Consider the following 7,568-nt stretch of genomic DNA (forward strand, 5'->3'; position numbering starts at 1 on the left):
CCAGGATCTCCAGCTGTGATTGGCACCACAAAGTCTATTCAAGTGTCTAAAGCGAACAGCGAGAGATCCTGGAAGCTGCTAAAAGTGGCAGGCTTATCTCCTCACACTGGGATGTAAAAAGCCTTCAAACACAATTACATCAGACTCTGCGTCTTTAACTTTTACACTACCTTATCAATGGATTCATTTGATACAACCTATTTATACTGCAGTTATGAATTATCCCTTATAAATAACTGCAAGCTCTCTATGTTCACGACACTGGGTTTATGATAACTCTGGATGATTTAAAGTTTAATTGTAGTTGGCTATAAATATATTGTGATGGTATTCTAAGTCAGGGGAGTAACCTAGGACTTCCTCACAGTGTGGCCTGTGAATCAAAATCCTGTTGGTGGCAGTTTTGGAATGAATGACACATGTGTGATATAAAGGGGGATTTAATTATTGCTAGATAGACCTGGTGGTCTTGTACTGATTAACCACTTGTCACAAAACCAGACATGTGTGACACCTATCAACACAGGTGCTAGAGTCTAATACAATCTGAGAATGTAAACATGTTTGGGGTCCTTAGACCTCTAAATCTGTATTAAACTAATAATCAAATAGGGTTTGAGGTTTTTAGGAATAAAATGGAAAGACTACGTGGCCGGTGATCAGGAATGCACCAACTCTTTTTTGTCCAAGGGCTGCACTGGGTGATAATTCTAATTTGAAGAGGCAGCAATAAAACTTGCTTAAACCTGCAATATACGTAGAATTTACTACAAGAAAAAAGGAACATCTCTGCAGTTATGTCATACCTCTCAAAACTGTTTAAAAGTTCCCATTGGGACAGAACTGTGTGCAACACGGACAGCAGATGGTGCGTGGCCATCCCATAAAGTGGGTGTGTTCATGTCACATAGGGAGTGAGCCATACCCTTTCCCCTGTAACACTTTTGGCCTTCCTTACTGTGAAGATACCGGGTTTATCTGGCCGAGTGCTACCCAGTACCTTCTAGGATTCGTATGGTCACTCAGGCAAAATGCAGTTATAAAAATACAACAGTATATTTATTGTTATACAAACAACACTAGAATATTATATACACACAGTAAATAAATGCCAGGCAGATTTACCACATTATCTGTCCCTTACCCCAATAACTTAAGGAGATATAGTCACCTGCTGTCCAGACTTCATGACCCATGGATCCCTCTCAGCTGCATATATAGACTCGAGTTAGAAAACGACAATTCAAAACTCCATCTTGCACCTTCCTGAATGAAATCCAAGCATGAACACCCCTCCCCCTGGAGTTGTTCCTTATATATCACAGGTCTAATTTCCACAGTCTTTCCCCTCCCTGGGCAAACCCCTGCGTCTATTCTACTTAACCATTGGTCAGTGCTGGACTAGGAAGGGGGGGTTGGACAGGGGAGTGAAGATGAGCTGTCCTTTCAGAGAACCTCCCCTGTTAGATGGCCTGTCTGGACTAGCCTGGTGAGAACAATGGACACTAATTAGTTTTCCTACTCAGGCACATGGCAACCTGATCCCTACCCATAATCCCCCTGGCTTCACTTTAAAGACAATGAATAGCAACCTTACTTCAAGTTATCAATATACAATAAACAATATACATATGTACACTGAACTACAATGTCTCCTTAGCCACATGTTATTGGACAATGCAGTTGTAGTCTGGTGAGCTGGGGAACAAACAGCATGGGCTATAAAAAGTACTATAATCCACATTATGTGAGAAATGAGACATGCTCACAGGGTTATCAAACTCATTTCGTCACATACACCTCCCCTACTTTTTTAGCCCTTGTTCCCCAGTGGCTCCCTTGCTCCAAGTAAACCTTTCTCCCCCAAGTCCAAAATCTCTGACCTGCTGTGGTTTCTCCTGGGTCTGATGGCAAGGTAGACAGCAGTACACAGTTCCTCAATCTCCCACCAGGGTCCCATGGCTGCAGGGATATCATCCCACCCAGCTGGAGTGGGGGTTTATGCTGCCCTGTGTTATAAGATGAGACAACAATAAAACTGGGCCACTCCGGTGCATACATCCATTGTATTAGAATTGTAGTCCAACATCCCTTGGGTGCCTTATCCACCCTTAATTTCCCAACTGCAAATAGTCCCTTGGCCTGTCCTCTGTTTCTGGAGACCATGCTCCCCTCCCCCACATATTCAAGTGAAAACTGCCAAGTGGCAGGCAAACTTTCTGGCTCTTTGTCCATTTGTTTCTGGCCAAGATCCAATACCCCCTCCCCCAAACACTCAAGAGACAACTGCCCAGTGGAAGGCAAGCGTGGTGGCTCCATTAATTCTTTGCTTATGGGGAATCCTCTGTCCCCCTCCCAAACCACATGTGGGTGCCCCTGTAAGTATGTTGGTGTGCATCTCCCCTCCCCTGCTACCACATCCAACTGTTTCACTACTTCCCTCGCCTCTGGCGCATCAGGGTAGTGTGAATCCTCATTGGACACAGACTTGTCCTCCTGGCAGCAAAACAAAGTGGATGGTCCAGTGCAGGCCTCTGGTATTGGGTCCTCGATTCCCAGATTTGGAGCTGGAATGCGATGGTTCAAAGCTTGTGGGGCTGGTGAATCTTGCTGTGCTGGTGCCCTCTCAGACACCCACACAGTCAACATCTCCTCATCTGCCAATTCTGCATAGGGGAAGGCATAAGTGTAGTTTTCCCCGGGCCCCATGATAGTGGCCTCTGACATGACAATTCCTTTATGCTCTCCCATTAATTCTGTCATACAGTCTGTAATCATGATTTCTGCTGAGATCATATGTTGAGCAAGTTTATGATTCTCTTCTGCCACAATTGGGTACAGCTGTACATCACTTGCACCGGAGAGCACACATACGGTATCCTGCGTTACTTCATTAAATAAAACATTTTCAGGCACAACAGGGGTGGATAACTGGTCTTTTCTGAAATTCTGTTCTAACTCAGACACAGTCTCAGGTGCCAATAACACTGGCAAATTATCAGAAGATGCTACTACATGGTACTTACTTGGTAGCTCTTCTCCATCCAAGTCACCAAATGGAAGGATTTCTCCTAATCCTTTCTGAGTAGTCAGAGGTACAACATCCTCACCAAGCAGTTCTTCTCCAGTCTCCCCCAAGATAGTAGCTTGGGCAACTGTGTATAATCCACTGGGATGGACCTCCCCCTGATTAACAGACTGAGCAGCCATCTTTTTAGAGTGTGACAAAAGATATTCCAATTGGCATTTTTCAGTATTCACTCGATAACACTGATCCTGCCACATTTCAGTGTCTGTAAATCCTTGCCGCCATACCTCATCCTCTGCTTCTTCAAAACTCTGTTGCAGACATTGCATTTGTTCCCAGAGAGGTATGTGGGGACCTAAAGTGAGCATCCATTTCCTATAGACACTGAAGGCATTGATGGGATTCTCCTGATCTTTTAAAAGACGTTTGAGGATATCTCTGTGCGTGCAGTACAGGTAAGGTACACCCCGGATCTGGCATTCCACTATCAGCTCCTCCATACTCATTGTCTCTAGTGGATCTGTAGAATCTGCTAATGGGGCAGATTCTATTAGTACATTTGCAGGGGATTCATCAGGCATGTGCCTGTGCTGTAATAGTCCATTGCCATCTTGTTTGTACTGCTGATTATTGTTGTATCTGGATTCTCCCTTGGCCAGATTCTGCATAGTACAAATAACTTCATTTGTAAAATCATCCCATTCTGGTTCATCCTGAAAATTACAGGCACTTGCCTCCTCTTTCAACATTAGGAACACATCCAACAGGTTCTCCAATTTCTCCTGTAGACTGGCTCCTTCCCACATAATAATCTTTGGGCACTCCTCATCCCAATAATCCAAAATGTGCTGCATTGTGGTGGGGTGGTGCAACACATCCATATCCCCATCCTGCAGACACTCCCACAGTCCTTCATCCAAGTACACCTTTCTCCTGGTTGTACTGGACTGCTTCATCCCTTCCTTTGGGAACTTTTTCAACTCTGGGCTGTGATCTGCTCTTTTGTTCCTAGAGCTCACACCCATTTTACTTCCAGGGATCACCTCACTGTGATTTCCTCTCTTTGAGACACGGTTCCATCTTCCGCTCTCCTCTGGCGGGGTGCGCTTCCCCTTATCAAATTGGCACTTAGGCGGCATCTTCCCTCGCCTAAAGCCCACAACGCTTTTCGTGACACTTTCTACCTTAAAGCCTTTAGGAGTAAGTTCAGGATAATGTGGTAACTGGTTTCTAGTGCTAACTGCTTTGCAGAGCCCTGGAATGTATCACGATACAGTTCCCCTGCAGCTCTACCCAGAGAAGACCTGGGACTGAGTGACCCCACTGCTTGCCACCAAAAATGTGAAGATACTGGGTATATCTGGCCCAGTACCTTCTAGGATTCGTATGGTCACTCAGGCAAAATGCAGTTATAAAAATACAACAGTATATTTATTGTCATACAAATCACACTACAATATTATGTACACACAGTAAATAAATGCCAGGCAGATTTACCACATCATCTGTCCCTTACCCCAATAACCTAAGGAGATATAGTCACCTGCTGTCCAGACTTCATGACCCATGGATCCCTCTCAGCTGCATATATAGACTCGAGTTAGAAAACGACAATTCAAAACTCCATCTTGCACCTTCCTGAATGAAATCCAAGCATGAACACCCCTCCCCCCTGGAGTTGTTCCTTATATATCACAGGTCTAATTTCCACAGTCTTTCCCCTCCCTGGGCAAACCCCTGCGTCTATTCTACTTAACCATTGGTCAGTGCTGGACTAGGAAGGGGGGGTTGGACAGGGGAGTGAAGATGAGCTGTCCTTTCAGAGAACCTCCCCTGTTAGATGGCCTGTCTGGACTAGCCTGGTGAGAACAATGGACACCAATTAGTTTTCCTACTCAGGCACATGGCAACCTGATCTCTACCCATAATCCCCCTGGCTTCACTTTAAAGACAATGAATAGCAACCTTACTTCAAGTTATCAATATACAATAAACAATATACATATGTACACTGAGCTACAATGTCTCCTTAGCCACATGTTATTGGACAATGCAGTTGTAGTCTGGTGAGCTGGGGAACAAACAGCATGGGCTATAAAAAGTACTATAATCCACATTATGTGAGAAATGAGACATGCTCACAGGGTTATCAAACTCATTTCGTCACACTTACCTTTGCAATAAAGCATCCGGTCCTCCACCTTCACCTATGTAGTAACACATTTCTTCAGGCTCTTACTTTGTAATACACCAGCCCTGTCACGAACCAATGTAGAAATACAGCTAAGGAGCCATGAATAAGGTGAAAAACATACAAGTTTATTGCTGTAGAGTCTGAGCAGATGATGTAAAAATGGTCTTGCAGAAATTAACAGGTATACACAGTTGCAGGTAAATGGGAGGTGTGGAAAGATTCCAGGCAGCAAGTACAGGGAAATGCACAGGAAAGTACCAGGTTCACAGATGAAAACAGGGCAGCAGAATGTATGTTGAGATCCCAATGCAGCATAATCACAGAAGCAAAGCAGGAGGAAGAAACCACAGGGTGTAACATCAATAACCAGCCATGTGTGCTGGGAGTGACAGGTATATATAAGGGAAATGAGAACACACCCAGGTGCATGGGATAGTTGGAGAATGGGTTAACCCCTAATGCAACATGAAAGGCACAATAGCAGCACCTCTGGTAATCAGAGGTACTGCTGCAATAATAATAAGGACAAAAGACGGGAGCTGCCAGGCAAAGCAGCATGTAATGCAGTGGATCCCAAACTTTCTCAGTATGAGGCACCCTTAGGATCTCCATAATTTTTCCAAGGCACCCCTAAGCCAAAATATTTACCAAAAAGTCCCATGCCTTGCTTACAAATGGCCCTGGCCGAGGCACCCCGTGAGATTGCTGCGGCACCCCAGGGAGCAAAAGCACACAGTTTGGGAACCACTGATGTAATGCATAAGCTACAGGCAGATCCTGACAGTACCCCCTTAGGGCAGATTCCAGACGCCCGATTACCAAAAATGTCTAAATTCATCGGAATCATAGTCCACAATAGGGCGCCTGGCAGAAAAGTCCTCATCCATTTGCGAAAAGGCAAAAGAGACCATGCCAGCTGCCAGTTCAGGCACTGCAGAACCACCTCTCTTCTTACGTCCTCCTCTCTTACGTGACTTCCTTGGAGTTGGGATCTGCGCCAACTGGGAGGAGCACAAAGGTATCTCTTGGCCAGGTGAGATGGGTGGTACTGCTGATAATGTAGAGGCCCACCAAGATGGCATAGCGGGAGGTGTTGATGAAAACTTGTTGATCACAGCCTCAACAAATAGTTGCAAGTCAGACAGGATGGGGTGATCAGACTCAATCAAAGGGTTTGCCCATTCCATAGCCTCTCCTCTAAAATTTGTTAACAAAAACAAAATGTGGGTCACTGACAAGGCTGGGTACTGAGGGGAAATAAGAAGCACAAAACCTTAGTGGAGCACTAAATTGAGTAAGATGCCCCTCAAAGGTAGGTGACAGCTCAGACTTGGCACCCTCGGCAACAGATGGTTCAGATTTGGCAGCAGGCCCGGACTGGGCGACAGATTGACAGGAGACCCGGACTGGCGGCAGGCTTGGCAGCAGGCCCGGACTGGGCGGCAGGCTTGGCAGCAGGCCCGGACTGGGCGGCAGGCTTGGCAGCAGGCCCGGACTGGGCGGCAGGCTTGGCAGCAGGCCGGGACTGGGCGGCAGGCTTGGCAGGGACAGCACTGTGAGAAGCCTCAGCAGGGACAGCACTGTGAGAAGCCTGTTGGCAGACAGCACTGTGAGAAGCCTGGGGGCAGACAGCACCAAGTGGTAACTCGGGCTGAACCGCATGGACTGGCAACTCGGGCTGGACCGCATGGACTGGCAACTCGGGCTGGACCGCATGGACTGGCAACTCGGGCTGGACCGCATGGACTGGCAACTCGGGCTGGACCGCATGGACTGGCAACTCGGGCTGGACCGCATGGACTGGCAACTCGGGCTGGACCGCATGGACCGGCAACTCGGGGCTGGACCGCATGGACTGGCAACTCGGGGCTGGACCGCATGGACTGGCAAGGTTTCTGGAACAGACTGTAGTCCTGGAATAGAGGCAGCGGCTGGAGACTCGGCACTGGAGGCAGCGGCTGGAGACTCGGCACTGGGGGCAGCGGCTGGAGACTCGGCACTGGAGGCAGCGGCTGGAGACTCGGCACTGGAGGCAGCGGCTGGAGACTCGGCACTGGAGGCAGCGGCTGGAGACTCGGCACTGAATAGCACGTAAACAGGAGACTCGGGTGCAGAAGCTGTGGCAGCAGGCTCGGGACCGGACACAGTGGCAGCAGGCTTGGGACCGGACACAGTGGCAGCAGGGGCAGCAGGCTCGGGACCGGACACAGTGGCAGCAGGCTCAGGACCGGACACAGTGGCAGCAGGCTCAGGACCGGACACAGTGGCAACAGGCACCAAGTTGGAAGCAGAGGCTGGGACCTCGCAGCAGGAGACAGAGGCTGGGACCTCGCAGCAGGAGCTGGG

Source organism: Mixophyes fleayi, chromosome 2 (genome assembly GCF_038048845.1).
Source record: "Mixophyes fleayi isolate aMixFle1 chromosome 2, aMixFle1.hap1, whole genome shotgun sequence".
Classification (NCBI taxonomy): domain Eukaryota; kingdom Metazoa; phylum Chordata; class Amphibia; order Anura; family Limnodynastidae; genus Mixophyes; species Mixophyes fleayi.